The following is a 23,440-nucleotide window of genomic DNA, read 5'->3' as shown; positions in this document are numbered from 1 at the left end:
GGGAAACCCATATTAGGACATAGTGCCTTAACAATAACCCCACAAGGATACTGCATGTCAACTGGATGTATTAGCCCAGAGCGGATCAATCACACCCTCTTATAATAATAGATTTATATATCAATCTACATGACACTGCAGGCGATCTTATAATGAGGGAAATGAATCACAGACAGAAAATGTGTACAATAATTATAACACACGGAATAGATACAAGGAAATACAACCAATTGGATTGGAATTCATGAATTCTGGAATGTACTTCAAGAGTCAAACCAGGCTGATGGCTGGATTCGGGGAGGCTATATACATCTTACAGCTGGAAGGCTGGCCCATGAGGTTATATGGCCAGATTCATTTGACTGGATGCTATAAAAAACAATGAAGGTCCTCTCCCGTATTTAATCCATTAGGGATCCTCGTATCTAAAAGCAGAATGTACTTGCTCTCTAACTGTCTGAGACATTTTTCTCTATTGCCCCCTCTGATACTTATATATAATTATATATATATATATATATATATATATATATATATATATATATATATATATATATATATATATATATATATATATATATATATATATATATATATATATATATATATATATATATTACCTACTGGCGGTCGCCAGTAGGTATATATAGTTAGGATTTTTTCCCTATGGGATTTCTGAAAATTCTATGCCTAATAACTTTTGCGTTCGTGGACGGAATTGGCTGAAATTTTCAGGAAAATGGCACATTTTGTTTCTGAGCAGACCTTGAAAATTTGGGGGGGTTTTGTGGAGGGGGGGCCGAGAAAAAAGGGGGGTCCCAAAACGCCTTTTTCCCATGTTAATTTCCATAGGGCGGTTGGACTCACTTTTAGCCCGAACGGCTGAATGGATTTTCACGAAACTTGGCAAAATTGTAGGGACTGTTAGCCCGATGTGCCTTTGCTAGGTCTCAATATATGTGCTTCAGTGGATTTTGAGAAATTAACGTTTAAATCAAGATATATATCTGTAACAGCGCTCCGGGCAGCGATCCGGTTCGCGAACCTTTCGCGTAACGGAACTTTGCGATGAGAAGCTGATTGGCCCTCCGGTGTCTGTCAACATTCTAAACAGTCCGGAGCGGCCGCCATCTTGTCTCTCGGTAGGATCGAGAGACAAGAGGAGGCCAAAACAAAGGGGGAAATTACCATAAGGGGGCATAGTAGATCCTCGTTGACCCCCTAGGTTTCATGTGGAGGTTTTAAAAGGGCCTAGGAGGGTCCAAAAAAAAAAATTTTTTTTTGCGTGGTAAGCGCCAAGTTCGCGAACCGGATAGCTTTCTGGGCAGCGAACTTTATGGATAAAAGAATGAAAGACTTTTCTAATACTGTATGTTAATTGTTTGTTGTTTTTCTTGTTTTTTTTTGTTTTCTTTATTTATTTATTTTTTTTATTATGATTGTGTTTCATACTTTATTAAATTTTCTAACATTTCATTGTCAGAAATGTCATAATTTATTATAGGGTGTAATTGTTTTTCATTTTGAAGCAAGTTGTCTACTGCTTCAACACATTGTAGAAGTTCGTGGTCTCTACTGTCATCCATAAAGTCATCAAGTTTGTCTTGGCTGCTCTCCTTCAGTTCAATCGAAAATGAAACTTGCTGCTCGCCTTCCATTTTGCCTGAAATTTGGATTAAAAAAATATATATTAGTAGAGATAGGGCACTGTTGGGATTAATTTTAGATAGGCAGTTTTTATCAGTGAATTTATCTTTTGGCAGTGTATAGTATGAGAGTGGAAATAGGACTAAAAAAAAGTGTATGTGATTTAACCAAGACACTACTACTACAGAGGGATAGTGTATATGTAGCAGAAAAAGTCTACTATATTAAGTCATAGTGCACAATATATTAAATTATAACTTACCTTCACAAAGAAGTTGAAGTTTTTTGAAGCTTTTGAAATAGGAGGTACAACAAGAAGTAGTAGTCAAAATGGCTGTGTTTCCTTCTCTCCCTTTATATATATACAGGTATATAACCAATCAAATGTCAGGTAATAAAAGTAGAAAATGAAAGTAACATTTTCATTGGTTGTCAATTCCAACAATTCAGATGTGTTTTGTGAAGTAATTTACCTCACGGTACTTGGAGAGGTCTACAGGCTAAATGGCTAAATGGAATTTCAATGAAATTTGTGAGAATGGAAGGGATTGTTATGTAGTATGAGCTAATCTATATTTGGTGAGAGTGTTTCTAGTCGTTATTCTGTAAATTACTTTCCCGCCTTTTTTTAGGACCGCTTTCCGGGAAGCTGCCCGGTTAGCGAACCTTAAGCGTCACGGGAGTCCACCATTTTGTGTTTCGTTCGCATTAAGATACAAGATGGAGGGCAAATAATGTTTAGAATGGGTAGAAGGGGTCATGGTAGACTTATCTTGACCCCCTAGGTTTTCTGAGCGTGGCTGAGGAGGCTTATATGTGCGGAAAAAAAATTTTTTTTAAAAAAATTCCGCGAGGTTAGCTTTCGGTTAGCGAACCGGGTAGCGCTCCGGGGAGCGAATTTTGTGGAAAATTAGTGAAAAAAGTTAGAGAAAAATAATAATTGTGAGTGATCAGATGTAGGGTAGCTCTGAGAAGAGCTTTTGGGTTTATGGTACATTTAGGTACTTATAAGTAGGTACCAATGCAGAGTCTTAAATTCAGAATGAAAATTCTGTTGCCCTCATCTGAGAAGTGAACTCCATCTCCTCTGTAGATATCTTGCATGTAGTAACGCAAGTTATTGTTGTACAGAGAGCCCATTCCATGGTCTCTCATGTAAGCTGAAACAGATTTGTTTACATGCTTCCTCGCTTTCTCAATTTGTGGACAAAATTGGTTGGACCACCTCCATTTCTGTCTTTGGCATATATTGGAATATACCAAGGCAGTTTGAGGAAAAAGTGCCATTAATTGCTCCAAGGTGTCCTTTAAAAGCATTTCCAGACCTACCCCTGTCAAAGTGCCCAAATCATTACCTCCACAGTGCACTATTAACAGGTCAGGTTTTGGCAAATGCATAAAGGTTTTCACCAATGGTATCAATTGGTGACATTTTAATCCTCTTTGGCCCAACCACTTAATTTCCACATCTTGTAAATTGAGGTTGTGTAAATTTCTGCTCTCAGCATACCTTTGAGCCCAGTGGATGTAACTATGTCCAACAATCCAGACGTTAAACATGGTGGAAGAAGGTTGTTCTGCAGTCAGATGAAGTGTGGTAATGAAAGGGCAGTTGAAACAGTAGGAGTTTCTAAAGAAAAAAAACTGTGGATTTACAATGCTAATGATTCATTAGCAGTGATTGGTGCATTTCCATTTCTGAAAACAGAAAGTTAGGGTGCATGGATGTGTTCTTTGAAAGATGTAATTTGAATGGTCAAGGAAGAAACATTTAATGAAAGATTGCACTGGATACGCAGGTGCACTGAGAGTTCAGAGTTCAATTGAAACATTGTTGTGTGAATTTGCAAACATGAGAGGTCTTCCAGGAGGTGGTTGCTATGGAAACAAGGCAGACAGGGCAGAGGGGGGAAGGGTTTTGATTTGAAAAAAGTGAGGGAAGAGGTATGATTGGCTAATATGAGAGATATGTGAAAAGAATATCTGTATTTCTGTGCTTTCAATAGCTGCAGCCTTTGGAGTGCATCCTTTTTCTTCTGCTGAAGACAATTTGGTGTATTTCTGAGACTGTTTTCAAAACTCAAAAAATATTTGCTAAGGTGAGAAAAGATTTATTTAATTTAGATAGAGAATAGTATGATTTAAGGAGAAAATGATGAAGAAAGCTGTGTTTTTAAAATGTGGTTTTGTCTCTAGTGATATACTAATAGAATTAGTTTCAAAGAGAAATTATAATTGCATATTTGGTGTAACATTCTGGCATGCAGTTACACAAGATATTGTAATACATGGAGGCCATTTCATGGTCTGTTATGTAAGCTGAAACAGATATGTTGCTTTTAAAAACGATTTAAGAAATCAATTACATTTCTAGATATGTACTGCTAGAGCTTCATAGGTTGTTTTGGGCCATATTTATAAGGTATTTGAGTGTCTAAGATGTTGTGTTCGCCTTTTAAAATGTAAAGTGTTCCTCATGGGACAAGTGTCTTGTAAATACGCTCCCACTTGTGCTTGGCAAATTTAGATTTTGATTATGGGAGTTACCTAGCCATGTTAATAGTGTCCCAAAAATGGTGCTAGGGCATTCCAGAAAACACTTTCATGTGTCTCAAGGACATTTTTAGTCATTTCTTCATGAATGCAGGTATACAATTGATTTATATGCTGTGTTTAAAAACGAATTTTGAAATGAATTAAATTTCAGGATATGTACTGTTAGAGCTTCATAGGTTGTTTGGGGTCATATTTAGAAGGCATTTTAGTGTCTTTGAAGTTATTTTTCCCTTTTTAAATGGAAAGCGTTCCTCATGGGGCCCTGAGCAGTTCTTAGCCATGTTATTTAATTGGAAGTGGATAACATGGCTAAGAGCATTTGCTGGAAAATGCATGAATATCGCTGATTTTTCTGCTATATTCATGCATTGTGGCCGTTTTTTTCACATTGCTTCATAGGTTGTTTGGGTTCATATTTAGAAGGCATTTTAGTGTCTTTGATGTTATTTTTCCCTTTTTAAATGGAAAGCGTTCCTCATGGTGCCCTGAGCAGTTCTTAGCCATGTTATTTAATAGGAAGTGGATAACATGGCTAAGAGCATTTGTTGGAAAATGCATGAATATCGCTGATTTTTCTGCTATATTCATGCATTGCGGCAGTTTTTTTTCACATTGCTTCATAGGTTGTTTGGGTTCATATTTAGAAGGCATTTTAGTGTCTTTGATGTTATTTTTCCCTTTTTAAATGGAAAGCGTTCCTCATGGTGCCCTGAGCAGTTCTTAGCCATGTTATTTAATTGGAAGTGGATAACATGGCTAAGAGCATTTGCTGGAAAATGCATGAATATCGCTGATTTTTCTGCTATATTCATGCATTGTGGCCGTTTTTTTCACATTGCTTCATAGTTTGTTTGGGTTCATATTTAGAAGGTATTTTAGTGTCTTTGATGTTATTTTTCCCTTTTTAAATGGAAAGCGTTCCTCATGGGGCCCTGAGCAGTTCTTAGCCATGTTATTTAATTGGAAGTGGATAACATGGCTAAGAGCATTTGCTGGAAAATGCATGAATATCGCTGATTTTTCTGCTATATTCATGCATTGTGGCCGTTTTTTTCACATTGCTTCATAGGTTGTTTGGGTTCATATTTAGAAGGTATTTTAGTGTCTTTGATGTTATTTTTCCCTTTTTAAATGGAAAGCGTTCCTCATGGGGCCCTGAGCAGTTCTTAGCCATGTTATTTAATTGGAAGTGGATAACATGGCTAAGAGCATTTGCTGGAAAATGCATGAATATCGCTGATTTTTCTGCTATATTCATGCATTGTGGCCGTTTTTTTCACATTGCTTCATAGGTTGTTTGGGTTCATATTTAGAAGGTATTTTAGTGTCTTTGATGTTATTTTTCCCTTTTTAAATGGAAAGCGTTCCTCATGGGGCCCTGAGCAGTTCTTAGCCATGTTATTTAATTGGAAGTGGATAACATGGCTAAGAGCATTTGCTGGAAAATGCATGAATATCGCTGATTTTTCTGCTATATTCATGCATTGTGGCCGTTTTTTTCACATTGCTTCATAGGTTGTTTGGGTTCATATTTAGAAGGTATTTTAGTGTCTTTGATGTTATTTTTCCCTTTTTAAATGGAAAGCGTTCCTCATGGGGCCCTGAGCAGTTCTTAGCCATGTTATTTAATAGGAAGTGGATAACATGGCTAAGAGCATTTGCTGGAAAATGCATGAATATCGCTGATTTTTCTGCTATATTCATGCATTGTGGCCGTTTTTTTCACATTGCTTCATAGGTTGTTTGGGTTCATATTTAGAAGGCATTTTAGTGTCTTTGATGTTATTTTTCCCTTTTTAAATGGAAAGCGTTCCTCATGGGGCCCTGAGCAGTTCTTAGCCATGTTATTTAATAGGAAGTGGATAACATGGCTAAGAGCATTTGTTGGAAAATGCATGAATATCGCTGATTTTTCTGCGTTATTCATGCATTGCAGGCCTTTTTTTATCACATTTGCAAGCATTTCTTAGCCATGTTATCCAATGGGAGGTGGATAACATGGCTAAGAGCATTTGCTTCAAAGGTTGTTTGGGGTTATATACCATTTTTGGGAAATTATTAACATGCCTATCTAACTCCCATAATCAAAATCTAAATTTGCCAACCGCAGGTGGGAGCGTATTTACAATAAATTTGCACCATGAAGAATGTAAAATAGCATACTAGATACTCAAATAACTTATAAATATGATCCAAAACATCTTATGAAGCACTAGTAGTGCATATTTCCAGAAATGTATTGGTTTTCATTTAATGATTTACTTCATTGGTAGGCCTTCACATGTTTTTTTACCTTGGTTTTTTTTCAGTGAAAATCTTATCTGCAACCATGTGTTGGCCTCACCTCAAATAAACAAAACAGGTGATGGACTGAATGTGGATCAATGACACACATTCACCCCAGTCCAAAGATCTGGGCCTAAACAAACCTTTAGATAGGCTACATCTTATCGTCATCCTGAATTAATGATTTAAAATATTAGGGAGTGATTTATGAGTGTTGTATGCCTGTTTTGTACCATTGAGTGTCATTTTTGTGATGCAGTGCTGGTGGAAAATATTTGCTATGTTAAATAATTAGTACAGCATTAAGTTTTAGATGACTGTTATTTATTTACTGTTTGGTAATAGTGGTTAATAACATTTTATATTATATTTTTTCACAGATTCAACTGCAGATTCTTTCATAGTTTGGAAAATGCCTTCCAGAAGTCGAATACGAAAGGCTAGAAAACGTCAAAGACAGCAGGATGATGTTTTATTGCAGCAGTCCTCTTCCCCAAATACTTGTCAAAACACCAAGAAAGGTCCGGGTAAGAGCACGAAATCATTCTTAAGAAATATTTGTAGTAAAAAAAATTTTGCTCAAAAAAATGTGTCTCTTAACAAAAAGAGAAGTAATTTAAATGGAAAGGAGAGACCCATCACAAATGTTACTGGTAGAGGAAGAGATAACTCTGTGCATGATAGTAGAAGGAAACAACAGTTTAGGGACATTCGACAACGAATGTTCCGTAATAGGATATTAGTTAATTTATTGAAAAATATTAAAAAGAAAGGCCAACAGAAAGCGGCATTTTATAGGAAGAAGAAAAATGTAGAGAAAATTATTGATCATGCTTTTGAAATCAAGCGAAAGTTGTTTATTTTGGTAATCAATAGAATTAGGAAACTAAGCAAGGTAATTTCTGATTTCAAAACAAAAAGTAGATGGAAGAGAGTAGTAAATCGTACTAACTTTTGTGAAGTTTTTTCTGGAGAATGGATGCATAGTTCAAGTTCTGAGGCATTTTTTAATGAGGAGACTTATTTTCAGGATAATGATTTGGTGCATGCAGTTGACATCAGTGGTCGAGCTTATGAAGTGAAGGATGGTTGTCCAGTTGAAAAAGAACTACTTGTGACAACAGAGACAGAAGAGGCGCTAAGTGATGAGGTTTTAGGAAGACGTCCTAAGGGTCCTGTGTACATTTGGAAGTGTAGTTCTATTTGCAGTGTGCGACAGGTTTCCATCAATTTGCTATGTGATTTTATACGGACATTTAATAAGAAAAGTTTGAAGCAGAAAATGAAGTTGTTGCAAGATTTAGATCCTTGCAGAGTGAGACAAATGACAGGTTTGCGTGGTCATTCACTGGCTTGTCTTTCCAGGAGAGTATGCCAGAGTGTTTTTCATCATTTCAGGATGCTAGCAGTGCATCATAATAAAGTGAGAAAATTAGTGAGAATGTTGTATTATGCTAAGAGTCCAGCAATTATGCTTAAACAGTTATGTGCTGCTCTTTTGCATGGTTCTGAAATAGATGTGAAGAATCTTTGTGAAGAAATTGAGTTTTGTTACTTTGGTAGTAAAGATGAGAATGTTCAAATTGACCCTGAAGTAGAGGGTAATGTGGAAGATAATGTACAGGTTTCCAGTACAGATAATTTTCAGAAGGAAATTGCCACGTTTCAGATGAAATCAAGTGAGAGGCCTAATTTCACTTGTGTATGTTGTCGACGCACTTATTATAAGAATCAGACTAAGGTAGTGGATTTATATGCAAAAAGTGAAAGGGAAAATAATAGTGAATGGAAGGATTTAGCCACATACTTGATGGTAGAAAATTATTTTGATTTGGGATCGGATCAACGTGTGTGTACTTATTGTTGTAATAAATTAAACCAAAACCAGATGCCTGCTAGGGCAGTTCATAATAATCTGGAATTGGTTGAGATTCCTTCTGAATTGAAGGATTTAAATACTTATGAATCTATTTTGATTCAAAGTATCCATCCCTTTCAGGCTATTGTAAGAATGGAGCCAAAGACAGGGAAATTGCCTCCAGCAGATTTACAGAGAGGATTAAAGGGAAGAGTTGTTTATTTGCCTCTAGATTTGAACAAAAACATTAACACAATTGGAATAGAAAAAGTGGAAGAGGAACCTCTGGTTATCTTGGTTAATGGGGTTCCGACAAAGAATAAGAAAATATGGCAAGATTTAGTGGATGTTAGGAAAGTCAAAAAGGCAACAGTGTATTTGAAGAAAAATAATAAGTACTATAAGAATGTATATGTTGCAGAAGAGGAAGTAAGTGATGAAGAGGATAGCGATTTGTGTGCTGGCCAAATTGAGAAAGTAGAGGCCTCTAAAAGTGAAGAAATATATGAACATTATAGTGTTCATCCTTTGCATTCCAAGGAAGTGATGGGGAATGCTATTGAGTTGTTTCAAATGAAACAAGCCAAAGGGAGTCCCATTAGTGTTTGGGAGGAAAGTTTGGAAGCTCGGTGTTTCCCACAGCTATTTCCCACAGGTCAAGGAGGAAGATATGATGAGCGACCTCGTGAAATTCCTGCGTCTGAATACCGGACTTTACGATTGTATGCAGAAGATCCTAGGTTTCGGCAATGCATTCCCTATTTGTTTCATCTCCTGTTTGAAAGCGATCTGTCTGGACTGTCATATGCAGTGAACCACATCTTAAAAAGTGGTATACAGATGCGAAACATCTCGGCAAGTGACTTTATGCATAAAGTCAATGTCCAAGACAGTATTTTGGATTCTCACTTAATTAATCTCATGGCGTGTCAGCGTGGTACTAATGAGTACTGGTACCGTCGTCATGGTGACTTAAAATGTATGCTGAGGAACTTAGGAACTCCGACATGGTTCCTCACTCTGAGCTGTGCCGAGTATGGCTGGGATGACTTACTTGAATTTCTACGAGAGGCAAATGGAAATATTGAAAACATTGAATTCAAGACACCTGGAGAACTGTGTTCTTTGGATCCTGTGAATGTATGCAGGTACTTCAATCATAGATTTGAAGCTATGATGTCTTTCATCACAAATAAAAAGAATCCACCTCTTGGAGAGGTGTTGGATTTCTTCTGGAGAAAGGAGTACCAAGCAAGAGGTGCCCCTCATATACATATGTTGCTGTGGATCAAGGATGCACCTAAATTTGGAACAGATCCGGATGACTTAGTGATGAATTTCATCGAACAGTATTCTACGTGTGCTGTTCCAAACGCAACGGAGAAGAAAAGTCTAAGAGAACAAGTTCTACGTTTCCAAAGCCATCGTTGTGGAAAGTACTGTCGTCGTAAATTCAGAAACAAGGACAAGTTCTACACCAAATGTCGTTTCAACTTTCCACGACCGGTGATTTCTAAAGGAAGAGTGAACAGTTTGATGTCTTCGCTGCGACATAATGTGACGAGGAAATCACCCAAGAATACATACAATTTGAAAAGGAACGAAGAGTCCAAGTACATCAATGACTACAACCCAGTGATTTTGTCCATGTGGAATGCCAACATGGATATACAGTTTGTGGCTGACAACTGTATGGCTGTGGCTCGGTATGTGACATCTTACATCACCAAAAAAGAAAAGACCGAACTGAAGGATATGTGGGAGGACATTTCCCATGAAAAGAGCCTCAGCAAGAAGTTGTACAGTTTCAGTCTGAAGATGTTGTCGCATCGAGAAATCGGAGCTTACGAATGTTCTGATCGATTGTCTTCAGCAAGTCTCTATGCCAAATCCAGGAGTCTCGTTTGGGCGAGTCTTGGTCTTGCTGCAACGCGAAATCGAGTTCTAAAACCTGTTCGGGAAATTGAGTATTTGGCAGAAAAGGAACCAAACAGTACCGACATTTTGAAGACCAACATGTTGGATACATATTATCCAAATCGAAGCAGTCACCTTGAGAATATTTGTCTATATGAGGTTCTCCAAAATTATATATTCAAGAGGAACATCAAAGAAGATATTGAGAAAGGAGTGTATGCTGTAATTGGAAGTGAGGGATGCCTGGTCAAGCAAAGAAAATGCCAATTAGTAAACCATCGAAAATTAAGTGGCGAATCTCCAGAAAAAAAGGAGTTTTTCTATTTAGCACTTTTGCAACTTTTCAAGCCTTGGCGTGCAGAAGAGGAACTGCTTGGAGATTTCCTCTGTTACGAAGACTCTTTCAATGCAGCCAAGGAGTCCATAGAATGTCCTGCTTTTTCTAAATATCAAGAAATGCTAACTTTGGAAATTGAGCAGGAAGCAACGATTGCAGCCGAGATTGCCAGAGACAGTTCTCAGGACAGTCAGAGTTCTGTTTCATTGAGTCAAGATCCACTTGGAGGACCTATTATCGAAAATGAAGCTGCCACTGCTATGAATGAAGTAGAAAGAGCCATGGCACATGCTCAGGAGGATTCAGTTAACTTACAAGACTTGGAAAAACAACTCAACGTTGAGCAGAGGAAAATATATGATGAAGTTACCAAGGAAATTGAGCACGGATTAAGTCATGAGAAGAAAGAGTGCTCGTGTACGTCGTTGAAGCCTGTCCGACTGTACGTGAGTGGAGAAGCGGGAACTGGAAAAAGTTTCCTCATTAAAGCAATCTCTTGTTATTTGCAGGAAAGGACTGAGTCATCGCTGTCTTGTGTTGTCACCGCTCCTACTGGACTGGCAGCACATAATATTAAAGGTATTACTTTGCATCGTCTATTGATGCTGCCGGTGGAGCATGACAACAAATTACAATACAACAAGTTATCTGGAGATGCTTGCTGTGAAGTTTCAAGAGTTTTGAGGAAAATGAAACTACTTATCATTGACGAAGTAAGCATGGTTTCCAATGTCATGCTTGCCTTTGTGCATTTGAGAATGCAAGAAGTACTTAAAACTGAATATGATGTCTTATTTGGTGGGAAACACATTATTGTTTTCGGAGATCTTCTACAGCTGACACCAGTAAAAGGTCAACCTGTGTTCAAAATACTCACGCATGAAGATACCAGGAAGTGCCTAGGGAGCATTGGCAACGTCAATATATGGTTAAACTTCAATTATGCAGAACTGCATCAAAATATGCGTCAGGCAAAGGATGAAGATTACAAGAATATTCTACAAGATATTAGAATTGGAAAAGTGACCGAGCATGGGAAAGAAGCTTTAAATGCACGGTTACTGTCAAATTTGTATCCCAAACAAGATATTGTGCCTGAGAATATTTTTCATAAAATTACTGAGAAGAAATCCGGGATATGTCTCATGCCAACTCTTGCAGAATGTGCCATCTTCAACAACAAAATGTTGAATTTAGAAAAGCAAGAGATTGTGAAACTTGAAGCTATCGACAAATTAGAGCATATGGGATCAACAATTATTTTGTCAGACAATTTGAAATCAAAATTGGATTCATTAGAGAAGACTATATCTAAAACAGCGGGTTTTGAAAAGACTTTGAATGTGTGTTTAAATTGCCGAATTATTTTGAGAAGGAATTTACATGTAGAAAGAGGTCTGGTAAATGGATCAATGGGTAATGTTGTTGATTTTGAGAAATACAGAAATAGAGATGGAATAGAATTTTTAAAAATTAAATTTGATGGCATTGAGGAAGTACAGCAAATTGGTCGTTGTTCTGCTAGGTTTTTGCTTGTTAAAGATTTATATGTTCGCCGTAAACAGTTTCCTGTTTGCTTGGCATATGCGGTGACAATCCATAAATCGCAAGGTTTAAGTGTAGACTGTGCATTGGTGAATATTGGCAGTTCTGTGTTCAAGGAGGGTATGGCATATGTGGCATTGTCACGAGTTAGAACTTTATCGGGATTGTACTTGATTGACTGTGATGTCACAAACATTTGTGCGGATCTAGATTGTGTTAAGGAATACAATAGGTTAAGAAGAGAGTATGCGCCACATTTGCCTCAATATCCTTTGTTTGAGAAACGTGTGGTAGGCCGCAAACGTAGAAATAGCAGTAATAGTAGGGAGGTTGTTGCAAAAAGACTAAAAGTCAATGAACCGAAAATTGTTAGCAGAAAGAAAGTGGATTCTGTTGAAGATGTTGTCGGTTTTCAATTTGAAAACAGTTCTGGTGTCAACTGCTATGCAAATGTAGTGGTTAATGTTCTCTTTTCACTAGAGAGTTTAAAAGAACAGATTCTGTTGAATTCTGAACAAATTTTATGCTGTTTGTTGAATTCTGTTTTCGAGAAATGTAGCAGTGATCGAACAAAAGTAGAAAGTGTGTCTGAAGTTCGTTATCTGTTAGATGAATGTTCAGGTCAAACAGACTTCTCTGAAAATAATCAGCAAGATTGTCAGGAGTTTTTAATGTATATGCTTGATATATTGCAAGTTGAGGGTGTAGATGTAGATCACCTGTTTGGGCTTTCTTATCAATGGCAGCATGACTGCGAGAACTGTATGGTATCAAGTACTACTAGTGTAGACTCAGAAAGATTTATATATTTAACTTTGCCAGACAGTAAATCAGTCTCCTTTAATAAGCTAGTAAATGCAGCGGATCACAACATGGAGTGTAGCCAATGTAAATGTGATATGATGTCAACATTATTTATACGTAGATATGGCCAGTATGTCATTTTAATGATGCAACGATGTAGGCCTGATGGAACAAAATTGTCAACTTTAATAAAAAATTTTGTGGCTTCTCAGCTGTCAATATCAGGGAGGACTTTTGTTACTGTAGCAATTATCTATCACGATGGTCCATCAACAACATCAGGACATTATACAGCTTACTTAAAGTCTGGAAACGGCTGGTCATTCTGTAATGATTCTGTTGTAACGTTCAAAAAAAAATTGCCGTTTGACCTTAAAAATTCTTACCTGGTGTTTTTAAAACCAAAATTTTAAGTAGAGGGAATGTAAGTCTGCAATGCTGTCTCGATTAAAAATTCAACTATATAAACCTAATGCAAGTAAGTCTGCTTCATAGTAAGCAGTATCAGTGTCATAGGAAAAGGAGAACATGACTGACAAAGAAGAGTAAGATATTAGTAGTCCAGGATTGTGAAAATAATCTCAAATATTTTATTTTTGAAAGTTGCGAAAATAGAAAATGTCGGGATTTGATTGGAAGAATTACAAGATTTGCGAATCGCGGCAACATGATTTGGCCTAGTGGAAACATGTGATATAATGAGAGAAGTTTTTTTTCTATGTAACATATTTCACGTATCGATGGAGGTTTTCTTTCAGAAAGTGGCGGGCTGAAAATATTTAAAGCACAACAGAGTGGATGCTGTTTATAGGAGATCCTTCGACGTCATTGAAAGTAAGTTAATTTTAAGAAGTTTTGAAATCAGATTTCTTAGGTTGTATGGGTTTTTTAAACACAGTCATTTTGATTGTGTTTTTTTTTCCCCGCTGTTACATGATGAATACCTTCAAGTCACTGATTTAAGTGAAATTTGATACATTCTGAGAACAGCAAAAATAAACCATTTAACATGTATAATTAATGTTATGCTTTTTGTCCTTATGATATACATTTAGAAATGTGTGGTACATATGGGTAAGGTGAGTTCTGTAAATATCAATTTTAATGCTTAGAGTGCTGTACTTCTGGGTAGTGTTTTTTTTTTATAAAAAAAAGAGGCCTCACCTCAAAGAAAGCTCTTGAAAGCACACATCTTATTTGCATCCTAAAACAATCATTTACAATGTTAGACACAATTTTATTATGACTTTACATCTTTTTTGCGCTGCTATTGCATCACTATTGTGAGACATTAGCAGTGCAAGAAAAACATCATGTTTCAAAATAGGCCTCAGTTCAGCAATATCAAGATACAGTTTCTTTCGAATATATATCTTTAGGATTGTGTAGGGAACGTAGAGAAGCAGAGACTTCTGTAAATGTCAAAGTTGTTGAAAAACTGTTTGTTTTTGAACCTTTTCCCTTGTCTTTTCTAATTTTTAAATACATGTTTTAATATTTTTTGAAATGTTTGTTCTTTGTTTTACAGATTGAAAGTATGAAAAAATATTTAAAAAAGGTAACAAGAATTATAAGGTAAATGTTTTCCACTCTTTTTACCCGCAATGCACTGCTGATGATGTCATTGACAGTATCTCTCATTTACTCTCTCTAGCTGTCTTTCTTTTTACATTATTCTCTGTTTACTTCCCTTATACTAACTCTTCTTTTTTTTTAAAAAAATATTTTTTTTAGTTCGCTTAAAGTTCGCGAACCGGTCAGCGAACTTGAAGCGAACCAAAAGAAATAGAGCTTGCCAGAGTGATAAACATTCTAGCAATTTTGTTTGAAAGGGGAGGTAGTTCTGAAAAGAACTGTTTTTTTTTGTTTTTGTTGTTTTATGTTTTTTTTGTAATTTTTTGAACATTTTTTGATTTTTTTGTATTTTTAGAACTGTTTTATGTTTTTTTTGTGTTTTTTAAGGAGGGGAGACAACAAAAAACAGGCTTTCAAAACGGCTCAACTGGAGCAAAAAAAAAGAAAATTACTTTTTGGGTGCATTAGGGCACTTATGATTTTCATATGCAATGTTCATGAGGTTGACACTCATGTTGCCATATGACAACATAGCACCACAGTAAATACAAGACACCTTCATGTGCTGGAAGTTACGTTGGATGTTTGGCACAGTCTCTTGTGCCTCTCTTCCCGTCAAAGACAATGTGGATGTAGATCTTGCCACAGGAGTTGCCGTCGGATTGTCTACAAGATCCCTCAACTCAGCCCGGCTGTAGTTCAAGGGATGCCACCTGCTCATGTGACGGTGCATTGTATAGTTCCCCATACTGTACTTCTTTTCTGTGCCTCTCGACAATCTGTGGTCACAGATGAGGCAGGTGGCATATTTTGCATTCACTTTCTTGGTTCCAGGAGGGATGGTGAAAAACTGCCAGATGAAACTGGTTTTTCGTTTAGAAACCCGGGGCAACTCATCAACAAATTGTTGTCCCTCTCTCTCCTCTTCTTCTTCTTCCTCATCTTCCTCCTCTCTGTTAGTCATAATTTGACTGGGTGGTCCTCTCTTCTTATGGGGAGGTGGAGGTGGTGGTGGGGGTGCACCAGCTGCAGCAACAATGGAAGCCATTGTGGATCTTCAGATAAATGGTCTTTCTCTCACCAAGATGAAAGTCAGAGTGAGGAAATAAGGAGGGGTTTACTTGATTTGGGGAAAACAAAAGTTCTGAGCCAATGAAAAGTGTTATTTTTAGGTCACATGACCTAGTCATACATCATTTGGAAACCAAAAGTGAAATGAACCAATGAGAAGTTTGATAAACAAGTCACATGACCTGTTCCGCTTACGTTACGCGGCGCGCGCCGCGTCCCAGATCGCTTCCGGTTCGCGGTCCGGAGCACTTCCGGGAGCGCTAACGCGGCGCGTCATTAGACGCATTACGCGATAACGTGATACGTCGCGCTTCCGCGGCGCGTCACTGTTCCGCTAACGTAACGTTGACCGGTTCGCGGACTAGATCGCGGCATCAAGATGAGCTAACGGAAAGCTTCCCGGTTCGCGAACTAGAAGCGAAGAAAAAAAATATTAAAAAAAAAATTATCAATAAACATCTAAATATATTTTGGGATTTAAAGAATAATACATTTTACAGCTACAGATGTTAGCTTTTAAAAAACCAATGAAATTCACTGAAAAAACCATAGGTTATAGACCATATATAGTTAGAAATTTGCATTTAAAAAACCATTGAAATTCAATGAAAAAACCATAGGTTATAGACCATATATAGTTAGGAATTCGCATTTACAAAACCTTATTTTACTCGCATAAAACCATTGAAATTCCATATATAGTTAGTTGCGCTAACTATATATCGCGCACCCGCAATCCACTGCTGATGATGTCACATATTACATCATTCATGACATGGTCAGTGACATCACTGATGACATCACTGATGACATCTCAAATGACATCACTGATGACAACATCCAGTGACTGTATGTTTCTGTGAAGTTAAAATATGTCTTACATATTGAAGAATGAGTGGATGTATAAGTGTCTGGATGAAGGATTTAGTAGGTGCATGACTGACTGTATGAGTGAGTGATTAAATGTGTCTCACTGAGTGCATGGGTTAGTGACTAAACTGTCTTAATTTGTGCATCATTATGTCTGTTGTTCTGTAAACTGTTGCATGTGTTGATAAGTAGCTATATGAGTAACTATATGGGTTATTGATTGGTTACCTTAGTATTTGTATGGGAGACTGAGTGTGTGTGTGGGTGGCTGGGAGGTGTATGACTCTGTGCATAGATGTGTGAGCAGTTGATTCACTAGATGTATGGTTTCAAAAGTGCATGTGGAAACAGCTGTATGGGCAGTTGACTGTGTGCATGAGTGTATTGGTGAGTGAATGGATATCTCAGTGCTACATGTCAAAGTAAGTACATATGTAAAACACAGTACATGTGAGAGTTGACATATATAAATAACTGTGCATAAGAGCCAGTGAATGTGTGAGTGGCTGTATGGATCATTGTGAACTTGTATCAGGGATTGTATAAGAGAGTAAATATGTGCTAGTATATGTTTGAATAAGTAAAGTTTGCATAACTGTATAGTTGAGGAAATGGAGGTGTGATTGATTCTTTGCATGACTGACTAGGTGTGTGAGTAACTCCATGGATGAGTGACAGTCTGTGAGTGTCTGTTTACACTGATTGTATCTAAGGTTATATTAGAGTCTGAAGAGGTTCATCGTATTATCACATGAATGATAAAATCAGTGATGTGATCAGTAATGTCAAATGAGATGTCATCAGTGATGTCATCAGTGATGTCATTTGAGATGTCATCAGTGATGTCATTTGAGATGTCATCAGTGATGTCATTTGAGATGTCATCAGTGATGTCATCAGTGATGTCATTTGAGATGTCATCAGTGATGTCATCAGTGATGTCACTGACCATGTCATGAATGATGTAATATGTGACATCATCAGCAGTGGATTGCGGGTGCGCGATATATAGTTAGCGCAACTAACTATATATGGAATTTCAATGGTTTTATGCGAGTAAAATAAGGTTTTGTAAATGCGAATTCCTAACTATATATGGTCTATAACCTATGGTTTTTTCATTGAATATATATATATATATATATATATATATATATATATATATATATATATATATATATATATATATATATATATATATATATATATATATATATATATATATATATATATATATATATATATATTACCTACTGGCGATAGCCAGTAGGTATATATAGTTAGGATTTTTTCCCTATGGGATTTCTGAAAATTCTATGTCTAATAACTTTGGCGTTTGTGGACGGAATTGGCTGAAATTTTCAGGAAAATGGCACATTTTGTTTCTGAGCAGCCCCTGAAAATTTGGGGGGGGTTCTTCAAGGGGGGGCCGAGAAAAAAGGGGGGTCCCAAAACACGTTTTTCCCATTCATTTTTCCATAGGGCGGTTGGACTCACTTTTAGCCCGAACGGCTGAATGGATTTGCACGAAACTTGGCAAAATTGTAGGGACTGTTAGCCCGATGTGCCTTTGCTAGGTCTCAATATATGTGCTTCAGTGAATTTTGAGAAATTAACGTTTTAAACAAGATATATATCTGTAACAGCGCTCCGGGCAGCGCTCCGGTTCGCGTACTTTTCGCGTATCGGAACTTTGCGATGCGAAGCTGATTGGCTCTCTGGTGTCTGTCAACATTCTAAACAGTCCGGAGCGGCCGCCATCTTGTCTCTCGGTAGGATCGAGAGACAAGAGGAGGCCAAAACAAAGGGGGAAATAAAGGAAAGGGGGCATGGTAGACCCCTTCTGACCCCCTAGGATTGATGAGGGGGATATTATAGAGCCACGCGGGGCAAAACAATTTTTTTTAAAAAATTCCGATTTTTTCGCCGTAGAGACGCGTCCCGGTACGCGAACCGGGCAGCTAACCGGGCAGCTAACCGGGCAGCTAACCGGCAGCGTAACGGGAGTCTGAGGAGTAGCTGATTGGCTGTCAACATTGTAAACAGTCCGGAGCGGCCGCCATCTTGTCTCTCGGTAGGATCGAGAGACAAGAGGAGGCCAAAACAAAGGGGGAAATGAAGGAAAGGGGGCAAGGTAGACCCCTTCTGACCCCCTAGGATTGATGAGGGGGATATTATAGAGCCACGCGGGGCAAAAAATTTTTTTTAAAAAAATTCAGATTTTTTCGCCGTAGAGACGCGTCCCGGTACGCGAACCGGGCAGCTAACCGGGCAGCTAACCGGCAGCGTAACGGGAGTCTGAGGAGTAGCTGATTGGCTGTTAACATTGTAAACAGTCTGGAGATCGAGAGACAAGAGGTGGAAAAAAAAAAGGTGAAAATGAAGGAAAGGGGTAAGGTGAACCCCTAGGATTGATGAGGGGGCTATTAAAGTTGCCCGCGGGGCAAAAGAAAAAAATATTGCGATTTTTCGCGGTAGAGGTGCTTTCCGGTACGTTAACCGGGCAGCTAACTGGCAGCGTAATGGGAGTCCGACATATTGTGTTTTTGGAACGTTTGTGATATGTGCACGTGTGGATTTTGTCTAATTAAGGTAAAAAAAATATATATATATCTTTAAGCGTGCTCTGGCGCGCTTACGTTACGGGTTTGGTTTGCGCTGCAGAGACGATACGTCACGGTTATGCGATGCATCATGAGGCGTCTCACGGGCTACGTGATACGTCACGTAACAAAGAATATATTTTACAGCTATAGATATTAGCTTTTAAAAAACCAATGAAATTCACTGAAAAAACCATAGGTTATAGACCATATATAGTTAGGAATTTGCATTTACAAAACCTTGAAAATTCACTGAAAAAACCATAGGTTATAGACCATATATAGTTAGGGATTAGCATTTACAAAACCTTATTTTACTCGCACAAAACCATTGAAATTCCATATATAGTTAGTTGCACTAACTATATATCGCGCACCCGCAATCCATTGCTAATGATGTCACATATTACATCATTCATGACATGGTCAGTGACATCACTGATGACATCACTGATGACATCTCAAATGACATCACTGATGACATCACTGATGACATCTCAAATGACTTCACTGATGACATCACTGATGACAACACCCAGTGACTGTATGTTTCTGTAAAGTTAAAATATGTCTTACATATTGAAGAATGAGTGGATGTATAAGTGTCTGGATGAAGGATTTAGTAGGTGCATGACTGACTGTATGAGTGAGTGATTAAATGTGTCTCACTGAGTGCATGGGTTAGTGACTAAACTGTCTTAATTTGGCAATCATTATATATGTTGTTCTGTAAACTGCTGCATGTTTAAATCAGTAGCTATATGAGTAACTATATGGGTTATTGAATGGTTGCCCAAGTATTTGTATGGGAGACTGAGTATGTGTGTGGGTGGCTGGGAGGTGTATGACTCTGTGCATAGATGTGTGAGCAGTTGATTAACTAAATGTATGGGTTCAAAAGTGCATGTGGAAACAGCTGTATGGGCGGTCGACTGACTGCATGAGTGTATTAGTGAGTGAATGGATATCTCAGTGCTACATGTCAAAGTAAGTACATATGTAAAACACAGTCCATGTGAGAGTTGACATATATAAATAACTGAACATAAGAGCTAGTGAATGTGAGAGTGGCTGTATCGATCATTGTGAACTTGTATCAGGGATTGTATAAGAGAGTAAATATGTGTTAGTATATGTTTGAATAAGTAAGGTGTGTATAACTGTATAGTTGAGGAAATGGAGGTGTGATTAATCTTTTGCATGACTGAGTAGGTGTGTGAGTAACTCCATGGATAAGTGACAGTCTGTGAGTGTCTGTTTATACTGATTGTATCTAAGGTTATATTAGAGTCTGAAGATGTTCATTGTATTATCACATAAATGATATCATCAGTGATGTGATCAGTAATGTCAAATGAGATGTCAGTGATGTCATCAGTGATGTCATTTGAGATGTCATCAGTGATGTCATCAGTGATGTCACTGACCATGTCATGAATGATGTAATATGTGACATCATTAGCAATGGATTGCGGGTGCGCGATATATAGTTAGTGCAACTAACTATATATGGAATTTCAATGGTTTTGTGCGAGTAAAATAAGGTTTTGTAAATGCTAATCCCTAACTATATATGGTCTATAACCTATGGTTTTTTCAGTGAATTTTCAAGGTTTTGTAAATGCAAATTCCTAACTATATATGGTCTATAACCTATGGTTTTTTCAGTGAATATATATATATATATATATATATATATATATATATATATATATATATATATATATATATATATATATATATATATATATATATATACATATATGTGTAGATATGAAACACACCCAATCCAAGAAACCACGAACTCCCACATCCAGCGGAGCACCTTGAGGCGAGGAAAGAGGAGCTGACCCAGAAAATGCAGTGAGCAATTACTTTTTATTCGTGAATAGCTCGCCCTGCCAGCATAACGTTTCGGCCTTCACATAGGCCTTGGTCACATGACACCAATGTGGGAGGGGGGACTATTTAGACCATGCACTGGAATCTACTAAATAAACACAATAATTGTTAAAAGTGTAGATATCAGCAAATGTTGATAATGAAGATATAATCATTAAAAACATATAATACACACAAATATTAAAAAGCTCGTAATTATATACATACAAAAACATCTTTCATAAATGTGCAAAATATGCTAAACAGCAAAAAGTGCAAGTGCAGCAGCAGATATCCGACTGAGAGCAGCATTAATGTTCGCTATGTCCAATTATTATCTAGACCCAGAGAAAGCAGCATTAGAGAAATATATCAATGGCTACATTTATCTAGCAGCATCATATCGCCCCAGTGGGCTACGGATCCTTGTATAGACCTATACATAGAACCCTTAAAGTGCAACAAATATTAATTGTGAACAGTGCAAATCTTGTATAGTGTTTAAAATAGTCAACTACTAAGTAATGACTAATTGTTTTTTAGAAAAATGTGTGACTAAGTGAACAGATTACAGGCAATGAGGTTTAAAACAAGAAGATATATATCTCTCTACGGCAACGTGAATATATTACAAACAGAAAATCAGATCAGTCACTAACCTCGACGGCCTGTCAACAGGCTGAGTCATGTGTACTTCATATCGTCGGGAATAATGTAAAACCACAATTTAACAGAGTCAGAGGAAGGTGTAGAAATCCTCAGTGGCATTCAGGCCACCCGGGGTCTTACTGTCGAATCTCAGGATAAATTTGGTCTCAGTGAGTCGCAAAAGTGCTTCCCTATCACCTCCTCTCCTTAGAGGGCCAATAGCATCCACGACATAGTATTGTAACAGTTCACTCTTGTTACCATGATGTGATTTAAAATGTCACGCAACAGGGTATGATGCATCACTTGTGTTAATGGCCCTAATGTGCTGGAGTATCCGCTTGTGAACCTGCAACTTGGTACACCCAACATATCGCAGGTCACAGGGACACTCCAGCATATAGATGGCAAACTCCGTTTTGCACGTGAGTTGCTTATTGATTTTGAAGGGAATATCGGAAAAGGGGTGATAATCTTAGTTTTGTTGACGCCATGCTTGCAGGCTTTGCAAGATGCACATTTGCGAAAAACTCTGCTCGAGCTGAGCCAATTGACCGGGGCCATAATTTCAGGGCTGGATTTGACCAACTCATCGGCCAAAGAGCGGGCTTTCCTGAAAGTAATCAAGGGCTTTGATGGCATAGACTCACCGATAGATGGATCATTACGGATGAGGTTCCAATGTTTATTCAAAATTTTCCTCAACGCACTATGCTGTTTGTTAAATGACCAGATCAATCTGGTCTGTTGCTGAGTCTCCTCAATATTGGAGATCCTATTTTTCTTATATGTTAGTGCCTCCTGTCTAGATAGTGCATTAGCTTTGCGAATTGCCATGTTGCCATGTTGATGTCTTTTTCCTTGTAGCCCCTCGCCAGGAATCTAATAGGGCTGGCTCGCTGAGCAGACTCACACTCCTGGTCTGTACTACAGATGCGTCTTATTCTCAGCATCTCCCCATAGGAGATGCTGCGTATGAGGTGGGGTGGGTGGTGGCTGGTGGCATGCAACAAGGTGTTGCCTGCCGTAGGTTTCCTGTATAATTTAGTTTGAACATGATCATTCACAATTGATATTTCTACATCAAAGAAGTAGGCTGTTGTATGGCTAATATTAGCAGTACACACAGAAACTCAGGCAGCCATATAGGTACTCAGACAACCAATCATTAACCCATATAGACACTCATGTAGCTACTCGCCAATCTATGCACCCACTTACACACCAACTGACAAACTGATACAGATATTCACACAGATTATTCACTTACCCATGCATTCACTGAGACACATTTAATCACTCACTTATACAGTCAGTCATGCACCCACAAAATCATCCATAGAGACTCAAACAGCCACTCATTCTTCAATACACTTTGGCGTATATATAGATAACATTCTTAACATTTTCAGAAACACTCAGTCACTGGTAGTTATCATCAGTAATGTCATTTGAGATGTTATCTGTAATGTCATCATTGATGTCAATGATCATGTCATGAGTGATGTAATATGTGAAGTCTTCGGCAGTGCATTGAGGGTCGCGAGTTATAGTTAGTTCAACTAACTTTAACGGCCTAATTTCCCTGGTTTTATATGAATGAAATGTCCAACTAAGTATAACGTCCGTGAAACCTGTGAGTTTTTCAGTGATTTTTGAAGGTTTTTTAAATTGTAATATGTGTAATATATGTATATAAATATATGTATGTGTTTATATATATATATATATAGTTATATGTATGTTTGTTCAAAAATATTAAACGTCATCATACATTGAAAAAAATACCTACATCAAGTGCTAAAAAAATCAAAAGATACTAATCAAACAAATAAAAAAACG

This window comes from Lissotriton vulgaris, chromosome 10 (assembly GCF_964263255.1).
Source record: "Lissotriton vulgaris chromosome 10, aLisVul1.2, whole genome shotgun sequence".
Taxonomy (NCBI): Eukaryota; Metazoa; Chordata; class Amphibia; order Caudata; family Salamandridae; genus Lissotriton; species Lissotriton vulgaris.
This window is presented reverse-complemented; position numbering follows the sequence as displayed.